Below are 23,365 nucleotides of genomic sequence, written 5' to 3'. Positions count from 1 at the left end.
GCGCTTTCACATCCCCTGACGCCCGCTACTTTATGGTCGCAGGCCACTACGGACTCCCATGTGGAGTCTGCCATGCTGCTGGATACTCAAGGTATTGGAGCCTTGGACGCTAATCCCTCAGATGGGTCCGGAGCCGTTGAGCAGGTACCGGCTTCTGAGGGTGTATTCAGACCTAAACATCTTTACATTAAAATGACTTCAGCTTCAAGGGCAAAGACTAAAGCACCTTCTAAAGCAAGCAAACAAACTCAAGAGCCATGTGGACAGGCCTCTATGCCCAAAAAACAGATGCTCAAAATGGCCGAAGACTTGATTACCTTGATCAGGGGTTCCCATCCCCCTCCTGATAAAAGGCCTAGGCAAGACACTGACTATAAATCTTCAGATCAGGTTTTTATTTCTTCTTATTCCTCTTCTGATCAGGAATATTCTCTTCCCCACCATGAGGATTCTGATGCTGAAGAATCTATCCCTTCAGCATCTCCTCCTGAGGACTATTCCTTTGGGGAAACCTTGCATACCACGAGAGAGCATTTCCACTGGGAGAGCCAAGATTTTTCAGAATCTAAAAGGAGGCTCAGGGATTTTCTTTTACTACCTCAGCACAGGCCTCTAGCCATTCCACCTGTGTTAGACATTGTAGATGTGTTTTCGGAGTCTAGCCTGACCCCTGACTCCTTACCCCCAGCTCCTGTTAAGCCTGACAGATATTACAGGGTTCCTGACTCTCACAAATTTCTTTTTAAAAACCCTGCTGCTGACCCAGAAACTATTTCACAGGGTCCAAAGCGAGTTAAGGCTTCCACTGCAAAAATCCCAACCCCCTCGGACAGAGTTTCAAGGGCACTGGATAGATGGGGAAAAAAAGGTTTACACATCTGCAACTTTGGCTATAAGGGCCTTAAACTGTCAATTTCATATGCTTAAGTATCAGCAACATGTTATGGGATTGCTTAAACAGAAAATGTTAAATTCTGAATGTGCAGAAAACAAGGAAATGCAGGATTTATTGTATGCAGCAGAACAAGTTGGAAAACATACTTTGCAATGTGGTTTTGATTCTTTGGAGGCCTCCTGCAGGGCCGCAGTTACGGGTTCTGTAATTAGGAGGCATGCTTGGTTAAAGGAACAAAATCTGCCTGATCATGTTAAAGTTAAATTACTAGATGCACCTTTACAGCATGATACTTTGTTTGGTGTTAAGGCAGAAGAGGTGTTAAAGAAAATAGGTTCATAGGTTCATACTAGGCTATCTGCCCGAGGGCATTTACAAGCCTAGCCCATCATTTTGTGGCTTACGCCACCCCTTTAGTATGGGGAACTATACCCATTATTTTGCTGTGCCTCTGTCGAGCAGTGACACTGAGGTAATCCCTGGGGTATATCTGCGATCTCCCATCCATTGGTCAAGATTTCTCTTGAACAAGGCCAGCGAGGTGCTCTGCCTCACATGTACCGGGATTTTGTTCCACAGCATAGGGAGTCTTTGGGTGATGAATCTATCCCTCCAGCACGTCCTATTAATAGCCGTGTCGAGGTTTAAGTCTCCCGCCCTTGTGGCTCTGATGGATCTAGATTTTTGAGGTGAAGCATATTCATCAAATCTGGGTTTGACATGGCCTTGTATGTTAGGCAAAGGTCACCTTTGAGCAAGCGTGCGACTGAATAGAGCTGGAGTTCTTTCAGTCGGGCAGCATAGGACAGATTTTGAGACCCTTTATCCTTTTGGTGAGGAACTTTTGTGGCCTCTCCAGCTGCTGCAAGTGTCGGGTCAGATACATCCCGAATGGGGCATTGTACTCAATCATTGGTCTGATGAGTGATGAGTAAAGGGAGACTATGACCTCCCTTGATCTAGATGAGAATCCTTCATGATAAGGTGGGCAATGTAGAAGGTCTTCCTAACTACTTTAGCTACATGGGTGTCGAATGACAGACTACTATCAACCTGGGTCCCCAGGTCCCTGATAACTTCTTCTGTGCTCAGTGGATTGCCACCTATTTGGTAGCTAGGGGTAACCTTGTTTTTCCCAAAGGGTATGACTATGCATTTTTGGCATTTAACTTCAGGCCGTGGCTCTGGCACCAGTTATCCGTTTCTGTGAGACCCTTCTGAAGGATATCTGTGTCAGATGTGTTTTCTACTATGGCCCAGTTTGCAGTCATCTGCAAACTTTGTCAGCCATAACCCTCCTGTGTTTGCTTGTACTGAAAAGTAGATGCCAAACAAGAGTGGGCCCAGGACTGAGCCCTGTGGGACACCACTTGTGACAGGCTTTGAGTCTGACATGGCGCCAGCAACTCTAACCCTGTGGGTTCTGTCACTCAGCCAGTTTGCAACCCATCTTGTGATGTATGGGTTAACATTTAAGCTGATGAGTTTTTCAATGATACCCGAGTGGGGTATTGTATCGAAGGCCTTTGCCAGATCGAGGTAGGCTGTATGGACTGCCTTTCCTCACAATGGCTTTGGTGACTGTTTCAATAAGTCAACCAAGTTTAAAAGGCATGATCTGCCTTTGACAAAGCCAAACTGGGTTGGATCCAAAGTCTGCAAATTCCTATGTCTTTATTGATGAGGTCCATTATGACCCTCTCCATGGCTTTGCAGATAAGGCTTGTCAAGCTAATGGGCGGCTAATTTCCAGGGTCGGTGGAGGCACCGCCTTTGTGAAGTGGGACCACAGTTGCAGTCGCCACTCCCTGGGTACGTATCCAGAGGTAAGACTTTGATTAAACAGCTGTCCTAGCTGTGGGTTTAATTCCTCATTGAGTTCGTGGAGCACCCAGCCGGGGACACCATCAGGTCCCATGGATGCTGTGTTTTTTGCTTTGGAGAGAGCAGTTCTCACTTGGGCGCTGGAGATGTTTGGGGGGCTGCAATCATTTGGTATAGATATCTCTCCTTTTGGGGGGGAGGGGGGGGACAAGTTTGCACTGAACCTGTCAGCCAGTATGTTGGCAATGTCTGTAGGATCAGTAATCTTCACATCATTTTGAACTAGTTCTGAGCATATCTGGGAGTTTCCTCCTAGGTTTCTAACATAGCTAAAATGGAGGACAAAGCTAAATCTATGCAGACTGTCAAAGTTTTTTTTACAGGTACAGCCACCTAGGTTTAGTAGACACTGGTCTACAAAAAATTGGTCCTTTCCTGTGTCAGACCTCAAAGGGGCAGATCCACACGCCCTAGAGGCAGATGCCAGGCGCAAGGGTCTTATAGGCCCAAGCAATGGGGTGCTTCTACCTCCAAAGCTGGAGAAGATAGATCACAAACATACAGAAAACAGTCCCAATGACTTCCCCCTGCCTGCACCAAGCACTTATCTTCTGGCAGCACCCTTAGGGGGAAAATTAGCACTTTTTGCTCAAAATTGGCACATCATAACCCAGGACAAGTGGGTTCTAAACATGGTGTCACAAAGCTACAAGGTCTATTTCCGTACCCTGCCAAATGCAAACGGCTTGCCAGATCTGCCAAAAAATCTGTGGGCAGAGGCATAAAAACAAGTCTCATCCATCATGGACATGGGGGCCATTCATCAAGTACCAGAGCAAGAGCAGGGACAAGGATTTTACTCAGGACTGTTCTTGGTACCCAGAAAGGACAAGGCCTGGAGGACCAATACTGGACCTATCTATTCTGAACACATTCCTGGATATTCCAAAATTCAAAATGTTGACTTTGCAGCAGCTTCTGCAAATGCTTGGCAGGAATGCTTGGCTTGTGACTTTAGACCTAAAAGAGGCATACCTGCATGTTCCAATCAGACAATCATGCAGAAGATACCGCAGATTCAAGGCTGGTTCAATGCACTACCAATTCTCTGCACTGCCCTTTGGCTTATCTACTGTGCCCAGGGTCTTTACAAAGTGCCTGGCACCAATAATTGCATTCTGCTGACAGAGGAATACAAATATATCCTTACTTGGACGACTGTCTCATTCAAGCAGAGAACAAGGGCATTCTTCTTCAACATCTGGCGTCTGCGAAAAGACTTCTAACATGCCTAGGCTACACAGTCGCCAAAAAATAAATCAAAACTAGTACCCTCTCAAGAGAATAATATTCCTGGGTGCAAGCTTGAATACAACGGCCCAGATGGCTTATCTCACGCCAGACAAACAAAGGCAACTGAGTACCTATTTCAAAATGTTGGCATCAAAGGCCCAGTTATCTGCAAGAAAAATTCATCAGGCTTTGGGCTTCATGACATCCTGCATCCTACCAATTCCATATGCAAGACTGCATATGAGGAAACTTCAATGGTACCTAAAAAGTGTTTGGACTCAACATTGCCACGGCCTGGAAACAGTCATTACTCTCATTCCCTGCCTAGAACAGGAGTTTCGATGGTGGGCAAAGGCTTGTCACCAGAACAAGGGACAGCCATTCACATTACCTCCAGCTAGGCAGACACTAACAATGGATGCATCAGACTATGCCTGGGGAGCCCACATGGCAGGAAGATGCATTCAGGGCACATGGTCCTCAAACCAAATGCATCTACATATCAATCAAAAAGAGATGTTAGCTGTTCAAAATCCCCTGACAGCCTTCAAGGACCTACTTCATCCGGGACAACTACTGATAAAGACAGGCAACACCACGGTCATGTGGTATATAAACAAGCAGGGGGGCACACATTCTTTTACCCCCTTTGCAGACTAGCCATGACCTTGTGGGACACAGATTTGTCTTACCAAGTACATCTGCAGGCACAATTCCTGCCAGGAAAGGAAAATACTCTGGCAGACAAACTAAGCAGAAACCTCATGGATCCCCACGAGTGGAAGCTGGATCCACAAGTCTTCAGCATGATAACAAGGACAATGGGATGCCCGGACATAGATCTATTTGCCTCCCCTCTCAATTACCAACTAAAAAGATTCTGCACAAGGACTTATCACAGACAAGCATGGAAAGTGGACGCCCTGTCTTTCAGCTGGAAAAACCTATCAATATATGCCTTTCCTCCACTGCCTCTCCTCCCCAAAGTGCTCCTAAAGGTCAGTCAGGAGAGGCCAAAGATACTGATTGCCCCAGACTCGCCACGCCAGTGCTGGTATCCAGTACTAAAGAACTTATCTCTTTACCCAGCTTGGACCTTACCTGAAATACCTCGACTACTGTCCCAGCAAAACAATCGGATCATGCACAGCCAACTCAGGACATTAAACTTGGCAGCATGGCGGATAATGTAGTCATACAAAAAACACTTCTCAGTAAAGCTGTGATGGATGTCATTCTGGATGCCAGAAGGCCTAGTAATAGAAAGTCTTATGCTGGAAAATGGAAGAGATTCTGTGCCTGGAACCAGGCACAAGGAACTGATACAGAGGTACCAAATATTCCTCAGATTTTGCAATACTTAACTGAGATACTGGACAAAGGCCTGTCTTTTTCATCAATTAAAATTCATGCCTCTGCCATTTCGGCTCATTACAATACAGAGCCACCACTTTTTTTCTCGCCCTTTATTAAGGCAGTACCTCAGAGGAGCCAAAAATTTAAGGCCTCCAAGGAGACTACCAATACCTGCATGGGACCTCAACTATGTCTTGGAAAAGCTCACCCTGCCTCCTTTTGAACCAGCTGCTACTGCTATGAAGTTTTTATCTTGGAAAACAGCACTGCTCTTAGCAATTACTTCTGCAAGACGAGTTTCAGAGCTACAGGTGCTCATGACTGTGGAACCTTTCATCATTTTTCAAGCAGACAGGGTCTCCCTGAGGACGAACCCAACATTTATGCCTAAAGTAGTGTCCAGTGTGGCTCTTAACCAAGCCATCCATCTGCTAACCTTTTACTCAAATCCACAGAACAAGGGGGAGAGAATTCTGCATTCTTTGGACGTACACAGACAGCTTAGATTCTACTTGGACAGAACCAAAGCTTTCAGGAAGACAGAACAATTACTAGTGGCGTATGCTGCAGGATTTCAAGGAAAGCCTATGTCTAAGCAGACTGTTTCTAAGTGGTTAGGCCACTGCATTCATTTCTGCTACTTACACCATGACAAGCCAGTGCCCAAGGGCATTAGGCCTTATTCCACCAGAGCTGCAGCCACCTCAGCAGCCTTTCTCAGGGGAGTACCAACCAGAGACATTTTAGAGGCGGCTACTTGGAGTTCAATGCACACCTTTACAAAGCACTATCATCTGCCACTCTACTCTAAATCCAGGGCAGACTTTGCCACTGCAGTTCTGCAGGGCCTCATAGCCGCTCCTACTGCTGTCTAGTTCCAGCCTCCCAACCATAGCTTTGGGACTCTACGCAAATGTAATGATTGCAACAGTGAAACACAAAGAACATAGTACAGTTGTGTACACTTACCATAAATGTAGATGTTAGAGTGTATTCACTTTTGCAGTCCAGGTTACCCACCCGCCTTCCCCCTTTTGGATCTTATCTTTCCTTCTCTGATTTATACTACCGATGTGGTGTATTTGCTTATAGATGAAGGTAAAATTTATATTGGTGAATTTCTGAATATATATGTAAAGTTTGGCTACCCTTTTTGGGGGCATCTGACATCTGGGACAAGAAAAACTGAAGAAAATTGCATCGACTGCTTCTTTTGTACCCCTGATGACCTGACGTCAGGGAAGAGGCGACAGCAGCCGACACAGGACCCATGACTTTGGAATTCAGGCCAGCTGAGGGCAACCCGCCAGCAGGATTACCCAAATGTAATGACTGCAACAATGAATACACTCGAACATCTACATTTATGGTAAGTGTAAACAACTGTACTTTTCAGACCCTCACACAGCACTACCACTGCCCTCCTTTCCTTTACTGATTACATTAACAAACAACGAAACCTAAATAATCTTTCTTCTGCTCTATTTATCGACCTGTCTAAAGCATTTGACATGGTAAACCACCAGATTCTCATAAACATAGTAAAATCTCTGTCATTAGACCCACTTTCCATAAAATGGTTCCAATCCTACCTTGACAAATGACAGCAAGCAGTACTGTGGCATAACACTCTATCCACCCATCTACCAGTTACCTTAGGTGTCCATACTAGGACCTCTCCTCTTCTCCATATTTATAAATGACCTTCATCTAGCTATCCCCCAAGCCACTTACATACAGTATGCTGACGACTCCACACTACTATGCTCGGCTACATCCTCCCAAGACCTTCACTCTGTCACCCAGAAGGTATTCAACATAGTTGAACAATGGTTCACTCAGCGTTGCTTTCTTTTGAACCCAAAGAAAACCAAACTCCTCCTCTTCACTCCTACTCAAAAGTCCTCTCCTCTTCATTTCTCTGTGACATCACCAATGGTACTATAATATCTCCAGACTCTACCACCAAACATCTAGGTGTCACCATCGGCAATAATCTGAACTTCAATATCCATATCATCAATACTATAAAGACCGTCAACAAAAAAAATCGGCGCACTCTATGGGATTAAACCCTTCCTTTCTCCTACTGCCAAAACTATTATAGCTCACACTCATTTCATCTCTACACTCCTTTATGTTTCTCCAATTTTTACTAATCTATCCAAGACTATTTTCAGCACATTGGAATTGTCCTATAATAACATTGCAAGATTTGCAACAGGAAACCCATTTAGAACTCACCATTGTATAAATCTAAATCAGCTAGGATGGTTAGAACAACACCTGATTAAATTTCACCAACTAACCATTGCCCACAACATTCTTTACAAACCTTCTAATACTCCTAGTTTATCTAGCCTTATCACCCCCTATAAAAATCTGAAGTATTTACGCTCATCACACAAACTTCTTGTACACACCTCTAAATCTGATAACAGGGCTGGGGATTCTCTCTCTTCTCTAATACTGTAGGTAAATCCTGGAATCTTCTCCCTAATGACCTCTCCTCACTCACCTCCTTATCACTCTTCAAAAACAGACAAACTTTACCTCAAATCATACTGGCTGTGCCCCTGTACCAGACCGGACTAGCCATCTATCTCTTTAAACTTTACCTCAAATCATACTGGCTATGCCCCTGTACCAAACCAGACTAGTCATCTATCTCTTTAAACTTTACCTCAAATCATACTGGCTATGCCCCTGTACCAAACCAGACTAGTCATCTATCTCTTTAAACTTTACCTCAAATCTTACTGGCTCTGCCCCTGTACCAAACCAGACTAGTCATCTATCTCTCTAAACTTTACCTCAAATCATACTGGCTATGCCCCTGTACCAGACCGGACTAGTCATCTATCTCTCTAAACTTTACCTCAAATCATACTGGCTATGCCCCTGTACCAGACCGGACTAGTCATCTATCTCTTTAAACTTGACCCAGCCTGTCCTGTGCTTACTATCCACTGTTACATCTTCCTTCTTATATTTTTCTCATGTCTCCCTATTTTACACCATTTCCCTCCTCTTTACATACCTTTTTTTCAGGTAAATTCTTAGTAACATCACTAACTACACAACCAACTTCCTTTCTCTACTATTGACTTTACCTTACGATGTCCCTGTACCTTTCAATTTGCACTGTTTATGACTCTTGTCCTCTTTGCACACCCTGTGCTAACCTCTGTGCTTTACAACACGTTACCATTGCTTGATTATTTGTATTATATTTGCTATTTTTTATTACAAATTTTGCTTTTTTTTGTTTGTAATTGTATTTGTATTTTATCATGTCTTGGAGCTTATCTCCCCGGGCCTTTACTGAAAATGGACATATATCCAGTTAGACTAGCCCGGTCAACAAATGTAAAATAAATAAATGTCACTGCTGGAACCATGGCACCTGCCTCAGACCCCTTTCCTGCTATCCCAGCAGGAGGGCCAGATTCTGCACCCCCAGCTTCAAACCCTGAACCTTGCAGCCCTACTAATTACCTGAGCTCTCCAATACCATCCCTTAGTAAGCAAGTGCTTGATGTCATTCTGGAGGCAAGGAGGCCTAGTACTAGAAAATCCTATGCTGAAAAGTGGAAAAGATCCTGTTCCTGGAGCCAAACACAGGGGATGGGCACAACAGTGCCCAGCTTACTGCATATTCAATACGTAACAGAGGTGCTTCACAAGGGCCTTTCCTTCTCTTCTATTAAAATTCATGCCTCAGCCATTTCAGTACATTATAATAGAGCCACCACTCTTCTCTCACACCCTGCTGAAGGAATTCCTCAGAGGGGCCAAAAGTTTAAGACCACCCAGGAGAGCCCCTACCCCAGCCTGGGACCTTAACTTTGTATTGGAAAAGGTCACTCTACCTCCTTTTGTGCCAGATGTAACTGCAGAGTTGAAATTCCTTTTTTGGAAAACAGCCTTCCTTCCAGCCATCACTTCAGCAAGAAGACTGTCTGAATTGCAGGCCCTCATGGCAGTGGAGCCCTTCATCATCTTCCATGCAGACAGGGTGTCCCTCAGGACCAATCCTTCCTTTATGTCCAAGGTGTAATCCAGTGTGGCTCTTAATCAGTCCATTCATTTGCCAACCTTCTTTTCTAATCTACAGAACAAAGGAGAACGGATACTGCACTCTTTGGACGTGGACAGACAACTTAGATTTTATTTGGACAGGACTAAGCATCTCAGGAAATCTGAACAGCTGCTAGTTGCTTTTGCTGCAGGGGCAGTGGGGAAGGCCATCTCAAAGCAAACCATTTCTAAGTGGATAGGTCATTGCATTAATTTCTGCTATAAGCACCATGGAAAACCTACCCCACAGGGGATAAGATCACATTCCACCAGGGCTGCATCTACTTCAACAGCCTTTCTCAGAGGTGTTCCTACCAGGGACAGCCTAGAAGCTGCTACCTGGAGTTTTGTTCATACCTTCACCAAGCATTTACCATTTACCATAAGCATTTGCTTATTTTTTCTAAGTCCAAGGCTAGTTTTGCCACTGCAGTCTTGCAGGGCCTAATAGCTGGTCCTAATGCTCTTTAACTGCCTCCTCCCTTCCTTAGCTTTGGAAATCTACCGAAATGCAATGACTGCAACAGTGAAACACGAAGAGCATAGTACAGTTGTGTACACTTACCATAAATGTAGATGTTCAAGTGTATTCACTGTTGCAGTCCTGGTTACCCTCCCTCCAGCCCCCTGACTTCTATTGGCTATACCTCTCTTCTTGTTTACTGTATTTAAGCTTTCTGGTGTATTTGCTTTTTGTTGAAGGTTGTAACCTTTTATATAATTGTTTCCCGTTATGGGGGCACCTGACATCTGGGGCAAGAAAAACTGATGTAATGGCGTCTGCTGCATCATGGAAGAAGAGAGAGCAACCAACACAGGACCAAGACTTTGATAATCAGGCCAGCTGTGGGCTACCTGCAAGCAGATAACCCAAATGTAATGACTGCAACAGTGAAACACGTGAACATCTACATTTCTGGTAAGTGTACACAACTGTACTGTCATGCTGCTTAATGCTAGGAGTATAAACCCAAAACTGCACTGCCTGGAAGCACTCCTCACCTTAGAGGATGTTGATGTCTGTGCATTTACCGAGATGTACTTCAAGTCCACTGAGAACACGCTGGCCATGCAAGGCTACAATGCCTTTAATACGTTTAGACCTCAAAATGAGTGTGAAAGGAACCAAAGGTGGAGGTGTATCCATCTTCATTAAAAACAAATACACCTCGAGACTGGCCAAACAGCATGACTCTCTCGAACTACTGCATGTCCAGTTAACTATTGGGAAAGTACCATACCACAGCATTGCCAGCTGTAGACCCCCCCACCCATGACCAAGCATAAGCATACCACATACCTAGATTTACTAAAAACCCTAGCCATACAGCCCAACACTTTAGTCATGGGAGATTTCATCTATCCTTCCATAGCCTGGGGGACATACACAGACAAACGCATGCCCAGAGGTTCCTTTACTTTTACACAAATGCTCTGGAACAGACTGTCTGCACCCCCACTGGGGGCCCTATTGTTCTGGACGTAGTACTCAGCAACATCGAGGAGCCACTGTACTTCCCAGTGTGTAATGCCCTCCCTGGTTAGGTCAGACCACAAATCAGTCTCGTTTGAAGTAACTACTGGAACTGACACCTTCACAGGAAAAAAAAAAAAACTTTACCAAACCTAACTACAGCCTACTAAGTGATGCTATAAAAAGCTTCATACCACTCGCAATCACAGAACGTCAACAATGATAACTATGCAGAAGTGTGTGCAAATGCCCTCTACAGACAGTTAAGTGACTGCATAAACTCTGCTGTACCTGATCGGATGGTGGACTTTAAGTATAAACAGATTGCATAACAAGAGGAAGAAACCATTGTCCAAAAGCAAGAGGGTTTTGCAGAGGAAGAATTCCCTTTTAAGCCTAAACAAAATCAGAAATCTTGTAAAGCAAATTATGAAACTAAAATTGCATCCGTAGGCAAGGATAATCATAAGGCATTCTTTAACTACATCCGAAGTCTAAAAGGGAATGCCCAGCTATGTGCCAAACTGGTTGTAGTTGGGATCACGTGTACTACACCGGAAGATATTGCCAACCTGCTAGCTGATAGCTTCAGAGCAAACTTCACCCCCCTCTACATATCCCAAAGCATACCTGATACCAGCTGTTTGCCTAGTATCTCAAGAGAACAGGTCATCTCTGCACTGGCCAAGGCAAAACACTGCCTCAGTGGCACCAGATAAATATCCCAGGTTGTTTATTAAATGATCCAAAACAAGACTTGATGGACCCACCCAAAAGACTTGGAGAAATTAAAAAAAAAAAGAGGGAAGATGGGGATTAACCCTTGCGTTACTAGATGGGTAGCCATTTGGCTCACTGACGGAACGCACTTTCAAAATTGGTGACTCCACCTTCACCAGTAGACCTGTCACCAGTGGAGTACCACAGGGGTCTGTGCTTTGTCCCTTATTGTTTGGCATCTGTTTCTCAGAAGTCCAGGCCAAAGTAGACCGCCTTTGGCTCACCAAGTTTTCTGATTGTAAACTGGAAAGAATCTAGTCCCCCAGTGATGGCAACATATTACAAGAAGGGCTAATGCAAACAAAAATGATTGGTGCCAAAGCTATAGTCTAAAATATTCTCATACTAAGGCCCTTCACTGGTCCAATTAAGTAATCCTACAAGTTAGCACTATTAAACCATAAGCACTACTTACTCTTATACTCTCTACGATTACCCTGTCCTCTATTGGTCCGTCTTAAATTCAGTTTCCCTATTACTCTAGCATGTCCAAATGTCAGTCAATGGTTTCCTCTCCAGTCCAGCTGGTGAATCTGGGAATTTTGAGGCAATGTTACAACTGTCTCATGTACACGGACAACCCTCTCCTCCTCCAAACAGGTTCAAATATATGTGAGAGATGCAACTATTTAGCCAAACTGGAGGCTGAGCTCTCTCATCTCAAAACTGGTGTAACCAGTCAGGAGGAGAAGGTAACCTCACACAACACAGTTCCAGTATCACATAGTCCCACCACATCAGCGAACCAAACACATAAAATACACAAAAACATACTCGGAGGCTCTAAATAAAAATCTACCTAAGCAACAGAGACCTCCAAAACAGACATCCAAGCAAACGCTACCTCAAAACAAAACACAACACATAACCCACAAAGTCAGTGTGCCAAGCAGCCACAGCCCTTAAGGCTGAATAACACACCTGATACTCTTGTTATAGGTGACTCTATTGTCAGACACACTGACGTCCTGCTTACCAGGCTGAATAAAGAGAAGGTCACGGTGAGCTGCCTGTCAGGTGCTAGGATCCGACACATAACGCAAGCACTCAGGTCACTCCAAAGCAAATACAAATATGACTCCGTCATTGTACATGCTGGTGTGAATGACCTGAGACGTACCTCCCTGGACTACATGAAAAGAGACAGAGGAGCTCTCTGATCATGTAGCCCAGGCTGGTACGACCCTGACCTTGAGCAGCATCTTACCCTCACCTAGAATGATGCCACAGTACAAAGACAAAATGATCGATTTTAACAATTGGCTAAAATTTTGGTGTCATTCAAAGGGGATCCAGTGTCTGTCAGCCTGGGATGACATGCACGACAAGCCACGTTGCTTCGCTAGGGACGGCTTGCACCTGTCACCACTGGGCTTTTGGATATTGGCAAAGGCTCTTGCCACCCCCATAGTGCCTTTTTTAGGCAAGGCTCAAAAGTCAAACCCACCCCCATAGACAGCACAAGGAACAAGAAACTAAGGGTAATGCTGCTAAACGCCAGAAGTCTTAACTTCAAGATGCACGTACTCGAAGCTCTCCTCAGTATGGAGAACATCAATATCTGTGCAGTGACAGAAACCTGGTTCAAGGCTCCAGAGAGCACCCCAGCACTACCAGGCTATACCTCATATCATGCTTTTCGGCCCCAAAACCTGGACCGAACCACAAAAGGAGGGGGAGTTTCCATATTTATCAAGGATATCCACACCTCCAGGTTAGTGGCATTGCACGAAGTATCGGAGACCATCCATGTGCAACTAACAGTGGGCAAGACTGCTTTTCAGTTTATAGCATCCTACAGACCACCCTCTCAAAGTCAGGAATCCCATTCGGCTTTCCTGAAAACATTGGAGAACATGAAGATCTCTCCGAACACCATTATATTGGGCGACTTCAACTACCCAAACATTGACTGGAAGCACTACTCAAGCCCCAGCACCTTAGCCCAAAGATTCCTGGAAATTATAAACTCAAATGCTATGGGACAACATACTAGACCTGATCATTACCAACATGGGGACTCTGCTCCACACCAGAAGTATATCCCTCATTGGTAAGATCAGACCATAAATTAATTTCACCGGATGTCCACATCCCGACCCCACCCCCAGCCCAGAAAACCACAGTGAAAAACTTCTCAAAAGCGAACTTCTCACTTCTCAAAACCGAAGTAGAATCCTTCAAGGCCCCAGGGCCAGTGGAAACTACAGCCCAAACTGCAGAATCCTATATAAATGCATTCTACGGACATGTCCAGGAATGCATGGATCATGCTATCCCAAACAAAACCAAGACCCAGTCATCCAAAGGCAGGCGTCCAGTCTGGTGGACCCCTGCCATAAATAAACTGTACAACAGAAGGAGGAAGCTACTACATGATAGAGCAAAATCCCTAATAGGGAAGGCATCTCTGATCAGTACTAGCAAAAAATTACGATCCCCTCATAAAATCCTCCAAGGCCAGCTTCGTGAGAAAAATTGCACAGGACACCAAAGACAATCATAAGGCTTTTTCAGTTATGCTAGAAACCTGGGATGCAACTCCCAGACTTGTTCTGAGTTGATTCTAAATGGCAAAAAATACACTGAACCCACAGACATCGCCAATATCCTGGCAGACAGGTTCAGTGCAAACTTCTCCCCCCCCAAAAGAGCAAGTATCTATCCCGGCAGAGGGCTGCCTCCCAAACATCTCAGATGCTCAGGTGAAGGCTGCCCTCTCCAAAGCAAAAAACACTGCTTCCATGGGACCAGATGGCGTCTCAGGTTGCGTCTACATGAACTACAAGAGGAACTAATCCCTCAAATAAAACAGCTATACAATCTCAGCCTCACTACAGGATATGTGCCCACAGAATGGCGTACAGCAACAGTGGTCCCACTCCACAAAGGTAGAGCCTCTACGGGCCCTGGAAACTATCGCCCCATAAGCCTGACTAGCTTAGTCTGCAAGGCTATGGTGAGGATCATCATGGAGCTCATAAACAAAGACATTGGGGACCTATAGACACTAGATCCTACCCAGTTCGGCTTTGTCAAGGGCAGATCCTGCCTTTTGAACCTGATTGACTTCTTTGAAACAGTCACCAAAGCCATAGATGAAGGGAAGGTAGTCCACACAGCCTATCTGGACCTTGCAAAGGCATTTGACAGTACCCCACTCGGGCATCATAGATAAGCTATCCAGCTTAAATATAAACCCCTATGTCACGAGATGGGTCGCAAACAGGCTCAAAGACAGAACCCACAGAGTGAGAGTTGCTGGAGCCATGTCAGACTCGAAACTGGTCTCAAGTGGCGTCCCACAGGATTCTGTCCTGGGACCACTCTTGTTCGGTATATACTTTTCCGAGTTACAGGCAAATGTGGGAGGACTATGGCTCACCAAGTTCGCAGACGACTGCAAACTGGGTGCATAATCAACTCTCCAGCTGACACAAACATCCTTCAAAAAGGTCTCAGAGACAGATAACTGGTGCCAGCGCCATGGTTTAAAGCTAAATGCCAAAAAATGTATAGTCATACCCTTTGGCAAAAACAATGTGCCCGCAAATTACCACATAGGTGGAAACCCATTAAGTACAGAGAAAGTTATTAGGGACCTGGGGACCCAAGTTGATAGCAATCTCTCCTTTGAAAACCACATTGCCAAAGTGGTTAGAAAGACCTTCTACATAGCCCACCTCATCACGAAGGGTTTCACATCTAGATCAAGAGAGGTAATCGTGCCCTTTATTCATCCCTCATCAGGCCCATCATAGAATACAATGCCCCTTTTGGGATGTACCTTACCCGACACCTGCAGCAATTAGAAAGACCCCAAAAGTATCTGACCAAGAGGATCAAGGGTCTCAAACAGATGCCATATGCTGCTCGGTTAAAAAAACTCCAGCTGTACTCAGTTGCATACCGCCTACTTCGAGGCGATCTATGCCTGACATACAAAGCTATGTCAAATCCAGAATTAATGGACATGCTCCACCTCAGTAAATCTAAATCCCTTAGAGCCACACACTTGAGGAACTTGAACCTCAGCACAGAAATAAATAGAACTTGCTGGAGGGACAGGCTCATAACCCAGAGGCTCCCTTCGCTCTGGAATAGAATTCCAGTTCATGTGAGGCAGAGCACCTCACTGAATCTCTTCAAGAAGAATCTCGATAAGTGGATGGGGGATCGTAGGTTTGCCCCAGGGATTACTCCCATGTCACTATTAGACAGAGGCACAGTAAACTAAACCTTAAAAAGGGCACAGTATACTCAAGTCAAGGGGTGGCGTAAGCCATACAGAATCGGGCTAGGCTTATAATTGCCCCAGGGCAGATAGCCTAGTATGAACCTATGTACCTAAAACTAAATGCGAAAAAATGCATTATTATTCCCTTTGGCAAAAACGGAATTCGCTACAAATTACAATATTGATAGCACCCCCCCCCTCCCAGAGTTCCAATCCAGTGGTGCAAGACCTGGGAACACAGGTTGATAGCAGTCTAAACTTTGACCACCAAGTTTCCACAGTGGTAAGCAAAGCCTTCGATGTAGTGCACCTCTGTAGTCGACCCTCATCACGCCACTAAGAGTATAATGCACCCTTTGGCATGCACCTCACCAGACACCTGCAGCCGCTGGAGATGCCCGTGAGATTTCTCACTAAGGAAATACAAGAACTCCAAACCATGACCTTTGTGAACAGGCTGGAAGCCCTGTCACTTTACTCTGCATCTTATAGGCTGCTGAGAGGTGGATTGTGCCTGGCGTATAGGGCAGTCTCCAACCCTGCCCTAATGGAAATGCTGCACATCCGCAAGTCAAATGGCACAAGAGTTACTTGCTCTAGGGATTTCAGCCTTACTTCTGACTTAAACAGAACACGCTGGAGAGAGAGAGAGGGAGAGACAAGTCTTCCAGAGACTGCATCTTCTTTGGACTAGATTTCCTGTTAACGTAAAACAACTCCTCACTGTCCCTATTCAAACACAGCCTAGATAATTGGATGAGAGACTGCAGATTTGCCCCTGGTGTGGCACCCATGTTCTTCACGGACAGGGGTAGCCAGCGTTTATCACAGATCCGCTCTGTGCATAGATTAATTCTGTGAACTACCCAAAAAACAAAAAAAAAACAAATAGGGATAATTGAGATTAACATGGCTAGGCTTGGAAAGGCTCTGCGACCGCTAGCTTGGTAACCTCCTATGAACCTATGTCAATCACCTCTAGCTCAGTTACCATCCTCTTGACCAACCAGTTTGCTGCCAGTGCCACTAATCAAACATGTAGTAAATGGGTCATGCTTAGGGCTTCATCCCCCAGCGCACAGAGACGTGTGTGTAAGAGAAGGAATTTTTTTTCAAAATAAAGTTGCCACAGGTCATTCCTTGCCTTCATGGGAATGTCTTCTTTGCATCCTGCACCAAGGTGGTCTTCTGTGTAGGGGAACAAGGAGGTGTAATGTATGAAGACGTACTTTGACAAAACTATCTTTATTAACAACAAAAGGCATTTGACACCATCCCACACACTGCTGTTGTAGATAAACTATCCTGGCTAAATCTTAATCCCTGTGTAACTTGTTGGATAGCACATTACATCAAAAATAGAACTTTGGAAACAATGGCGGGCTGCTCTGCCTCCTTCAAATGACTGGTCACTAGCGGTTTACCCCAAGGTTCAGTCCTTGCACTACTTCTCTTTGAAATTTACTTCTCAGTGGTCACAGCAACATTTACGGGCTTATGGCTAAACAAGTTTGCAGATGACACTAAAGTTTGTTGTTGTCATAAACTTTCCAGAGGGGACACATTTTCCAAGAGGCCCTTTCCCAAACCAATAGCAAGGGTCAAAATCGTAGACTAAAACTGAACACCAAGGAGTATATCCTTTGACGAAGAAGTCCCTTGTAACTATTACTTTGAAACACAACCTTGAAAATCGATCCAGCAGTTGGGAACCTGGGAATGATGTTATCTTACTGTCCATTGGATCACTGCATATCTAATAAGAAAGTGCTTTTTCATTGCACTCTTTATTATGCAGGATGTGGCATATGGGTCCAGGGATGTGATCATCCACTATATTCCACACTTGTAGCCAATCATGGAGTGTAATGACCCCTTCGATATGTAACTGTCCAAACATTTAACACAACTTGAATTCCCACACTGCTTTCTAAGAAAATCAAGGGCCTGAGTCATAAAACTATGCAGACGATTGCAAAGTTCTCTTTTCTCTCTCTCATGCATGCTACTGAGGGGCGATCTCTGCCTTGCTTGCAGAACTTCTGCAGACACTCTCCTGTCAAACTACTGCACATTTGCAAATTCAGTGGGGGCCTAAGCATCTGCTTTGGAATTCTGAAACTTGTTTGCAATATAACTAGAACTTGTTGGAGGGATGGATAACTATCGCAGAGAAATAGTCTTTCACTCCACATAAGAAAGTAGTTTGCTTACTACTCAGATGGAATCTGGAAGTTCTTTTCTTACTATTGAAATGTAGTTTAGATAATGGAAGGGGTACCTGCCAATTCACTGTGGGTTTAACACCTTTCTTCCCTTGTGGAGGGTAGCTGCCAAGTCACTGTGGATTTAGCACCTTTCTTCCCTTGTGGAGGGTAGCTGCCAATTCACTGTGGGTTTAGCACCTTTCTTCCCTTGTGGAGGGTAGCTGCCAAGTCACTGTAGGTTTAGCACCTTTCTTCCCTTGTGGAGGGTAGCTGCCAAGTCACTGTGGGTTTAGCACCTTTCTTCCCTTGTGGAGGGTAGCTGCCAAGTCACTGTGGGTTTAGCACCTTTCTTCCCTTGTGGAGGGTAGCTGCCAAGTCACTGTGGGTTTAGCACCTTTCTTCCCTTGTGGAGGGTAGCTGCCAAGTCACTGTGGGTTTAGCACCTTTCTTCCCTTGTGGAGGGTAGCTGCCAATTCACTGTGGGTTTAGCACCTTTCTTCCCTTGTGGAGGGTAGCTGCCAATTCACTGTGGGTTTAGCACCTTTTTTCCCTTGTGAAGGGTAGCTGCCAATTCACTGTGGGTTTAGCACCTTTCTTCCCTTGTGGAGGGTAGCTGCCAATTCACTGTGGGTTTAGCACCTTTCTTCCCTTGTGGAGGGTAGCTGCCAATTCACTGTGGGTTTAGCACCTTTCTTCCCTTGTGGAGGGTAGTTGCCAATTCACTGTGGGTTTAGCACCTTTCTTCCCTTGTGGAGGGTAGTTGCCAATTCATGGCAGGTTTAGCACCTTTCTTCCCTTGTGGAGGGTAGCTGCAGATTCACATTGGGTTTAGCACTTTTCTTCCCTTGTGGATAATGTCAACATGAAGATGTTACATTCGGCTCTAATGTTATTGCGTTAAATATAAGATAAAATAGCCAAGCTGAAGTATCCGAGAAAGGAACACCCAGCACTAGAAAAGTCAGATGTTTTAATAAAGCCAGAAACGCATAGTAACACACACACACACTGAAGTACAAAGCATTTTCGTCAGTATTCCAATGACTTCATCAGATGCAGGACTGAAAACCAACACACCAATACATTTATATACAAGCTCATTTCCTGTTAAAATTACTTGACACTGATTTAATAAGATAGTGAATAAACTTACAATACATATAACTTGTCATCTTAAAAATACTTAAAACTGCTGAATTAAATAGATAAAACCTTAAATATGTTGAAGTAAATGCATTTATCGTCCATAATATTTGTGTACAAATGTAAAAAATCTAAATGAGTAAAATGAGTAAAAGTGAATGAACCAGTGAACATGAGAAAATGCTAAAATCTAGTACAGGAGTTCCTTGTGGCTGAAATGAAAAATGTTCAGAAAAAAAACATACATGCATTACAACCAACTTAAATTAAGTCTTTGGAATACTGACGAAAACTCTTTGTACTACAGTGCATGCGTTAATGTGTGTTACTATGTGATCTGAAGTAGTTAACTTCATTTTATCTGCACCCTGTGGGTATACGGATCTGTATCGGATCCGAGCTGGCAACTTTTTTTTCTCTAGCATCTCCTCCAAGCTCCTCCCCCTACCCATAATACACCACCATCTCCTGTCTTTCCTCAGATCTCGTTTGCCACGTTATAGTAAGCATTGTGATCTCCTTTGCTCTGAGCTTCAGGGATAAGTAAGGTTAATCCTGTTTTTGTATGCATGTGGTAATTAGTTTTCCCTTCCTCCTCCATTTAGTGTACGCTATTCGGTATAGCTTAAAAAAAATTTTTATTGTTGAAATAGTTCTAGGCCCACTTCCCTTCACCGTGTGTTAGTGTGTGCTATCTTTAGGAAGTGGCGATTAGTGTCAGACTATGGCTGATCAGCTTAAGTCAGTTTTTAAAAAATGCACAGTGTGTGGCCATAAGCTGTCACCAGCTGATGGTCACACTGTGTGTAATATGTTTGGGAGTGCCCCATTTATCAACACAGTGTTGAATCTCTGCAGGCTTTAACCCGAAGGCCCTCAGGGACAGGAAGTCCAAGATGTTCATCGTGTTTCACTGTTGCAGTCATTACTCTTGGGGTTATCTTGCTGGCAGGCGACCCGCGGTCGGCCAGAATTCCAAAGTCTAGGTCTGGCGTCTGTTGCTGTTGCCTCCTCCCTGACGTCAGTGCGCCAGGGGTATAAAAGAAGCAGCCAACGCCATTTTCTTCAGTCTTTCTTGCCTCACGGTGCCTGAAGCAAAAGCAATTCGCAAGTGTCGGTCGGCCTACTCCTGAGATTTTCACAGACGAATTTCAGATCCGAAGTCTTCAATAAAGCCAAGTACCCTGTTGGGGAAATGTTTTTCTTGCTCCAGACCAATGTCAGAAAAAGTTAACAATTGCATTTCTTGTGGGAAGCAAATACCTCATAAGGATTATCATTCTTACTGTATTCCTTGCCTAGTTGTCAGTTTTGTGCTAGATTCAACAAACGCACTATTAAGCGGCGCTTTGATTTTGCTTATTGCTTTGGCCGAAAATTCAATTACATAATGCCGTCGGAACAGCCGACGACCGGAATTTCTAAAAAAATGCAAGGAAAAAGAGGAGGACAGGCATCAGAGATCCAAAACAGACTACGAGGCTTCCACTAAGCCAGTCGCCAGTTCTCAGCGAGGCGCTTTCGCAGCCCCTGACACCCACTACCTCAGAGCCACAGGCCGCTGACAACTCCCACGTGGAGCCAGCTAGGCCTCTGGATACTCAAGGTATTGGACACTCGGAAATTTTTCCCTCAGATGGGTCCGGAGCTGCTGAGCAGGCATCGGCTTCTGAGGGAGTATTCAGACCTACACAATTATATGTAAAGCCTACCTCAGCTTCAAAAGCAAAGACTACAGCAGCTTTAAAGACAAAGAAACAAGTACAACATTTGTCACAACAGGCTTCCATGCCTAAAAAACAGATGCTTAAAATGGCCGAAGACCTTATTACCTTGATTAGGGGTTCCCATCCCCCTCCTGACAAAAGGCCAAGGCAAGAGACAGAATATGAATCTTCAGATCAGGTTTCCATTTCCTCTGACTTCTCTTCTGTACAGGAATACTCTCTTCCTCCCTATGAGGTTTCTGATGCTGAAGAATCCATTCCTTCAGCCTCTCCTCCTGAGGATTATTCTTTTGGGGAAACCCTGCATTCCATGAGGGAACACTTCCACTGGGAGAGCCAGGCCTCTTGCTATTCCCCCTGTGCTAGACCTTGTAGATGTTGTATTTTCAGAGTCCGGCCTTTCTCCAGACTCCTTATCTCCAGCTCCTGTTAAACCAGACAGATATTACAGGGTTCCTGATACTCATAAATTTCTTTATAAAAACCCTACTGCTGACCCAGAAGCTATTTCTCAGGGTCCCAAGGGGGTTAAGGCCGCTACTGCTAAAAACCCTGTCCCTTCTGACAGGGACTCAAAGGCCCTAGACAGATGGGGAAAAAAGGTTTACACTTCTGCTACTTTGGCTGTGAGAGCTTTAAATTGTCAATTTCATATGAGTAAATATCAGCAATACTTAATGTCACTGTTAAAACAGAAAATGTTGACTAATTCTGATTGTACAGAAAGTAAGGAAATACAGGATTTATTGCATGCAACTGAACAAGTGGGAACTCATACATTGCAATGTGGTTTTGACTGTCTGGAGGCCTCCTGCAGGGCCGCAGTTACAGGTTCCGTTATTAGGAGGCACGCTTGGTTAAAGGAACAAAATCTGCCTGATCATGTTAAAGCAAAAATATTAGATGCTCCATTACAGCATGATACTTTATTTGGTGTTAAAGCAGAGGAGGTTTTGAAGAAAATAGAAGACAAAGCGAAATCTAAGCAAACAGTAAAGGATTTCTTAAAGGTGCAGCCACCAAAATTTAGTAGGAACTGGCCTACAAAAAATTGGTCCTTTCCAGTGTTGGACAGGCCACAAAGAGTCAGATACAGATGTCCCAGAGGCAGATCCCAGCCCCAGGGCTCATACAGGCCTAAACAGTGGGGTGCTTCTACCTCCAAAACTGGAGAAGACAAAACTCAGCCATACAGAAAACAGTCACAATGACTTGCCTCTGCCAGAACCAAGCACTTATCTTCTTGCAGCCCCCTTAGGGGGAAGCTAGCATGTTTCTCTCAAAATTGGCACATGATCACCCAGGACAAATGGGTTTTGAATATAGTATCCCAGGGCTACAGGTTCCACTTTCACACCCTGCCAAAGGCAAAAGGTATGCCAAACCTGCCACTCTATCAATGGGCAGAGGCACAAAAACAAGTTTCGAGCCTTATGCAAATGAAGGCCATTCAGCAAGTACCACTACAAGAGCAGGGACAAGGATTTTACTCAAGACAGATTTTCTTAGTCCCCAGAAAGGACAAAACCTGGAGACCAATACTGGACCTGTCTGTTCTAAACACGTTTCTGGACGTTCCAAAATTCAAAATGTTAACTCTGCAGCAGCTTGGCTTGTAATTTTGGACCTAAAAGAGGCATACCTGCATATAACAATCAGACAGTCTTGCAGAAGATACCTTGGATTCATAGCTGGCTCAAACCACTACCAATTCTCTGCACTGCGCTTTGGCTTATCTACTGCGCCCAGGGTCTTCACAAAATGCCTGGCACCAGTAATTGCATTTTGCAGACAGAGGAATTCAAATTTATCCCTACTTGGACGACTGCCTTATTCAAGCAGCAAACAAGGACACTACTAAAACATCTGGCATTCGTAAAAAGATTATTAATTTGCCTAGGATACACAGTAAACGAAAATAAATCAAAACTAGTACCCTCTCAAGAGATAATATTCTTGGGTGCAAGCTTAAATACAACTGCCCAGATGGCTTATCTCACGCCAGAAAAACAAAGACAACTAACTTCTTACTTCAAAATGTTGGCAACAAAGAGACTGTTATCTGCAAGAAAAATTCTGCAGGCGCTGGGCTTCATGGCATCCTGCATACTACTAATTCCATATGCCAGACTGCATATGAGGAAACTACAATGGTACCTAAAAGGTGTCTGGACTCAACACTGTCAAAGCCTGGATGCATTAATTACCCTCATTCCTTGCCTACAACAGGAGTTTCGATAGCGTGCTCATGCCTGTCACCTCAGCAAGGGGCAGCCTTTCACTCTACCCTCAGCCAGGCAGTCAATAACAACAGATGCATCATACTACGCCTGGGGAGCACACATGACA

At 44.5% G+C, this 23,365-nt stretch overlaps 1 protein-coding gene across 1 annotated transcript in view; it reads left to right on the top strand.

Annotated features, from left to right (window-relative positions):
- Positions 1-23,365, top strand: part of CHD8 (chromodomain helicase DNA binding protein 8) — a gene marked incomplete in the record, with an annotated part of 4,119,653 nt that overhangs the window by 509,102 nt on the left and 3,587,186 nt on the right.

This window comes from Protopterus annectens, chromosome 16.part0 (assembly GCF_019279795.1).
Source record: "Protopterus annectens isolate FY-2018-M chromosome 16.part0, PAN1.0, whole genome shotgun sequence".
Classification (NCBI taxonomy): domain Eukaryota; kingdom Metazoa; phylum Chordata; order Ceratodontiformes; family Protopteridae; genus Protopterus; species Protopterus annectens.
Note: the sequence above shows the minus strand (reverse complement) of the source record. Positions and strands in the feature narration are given on the sequence as shown.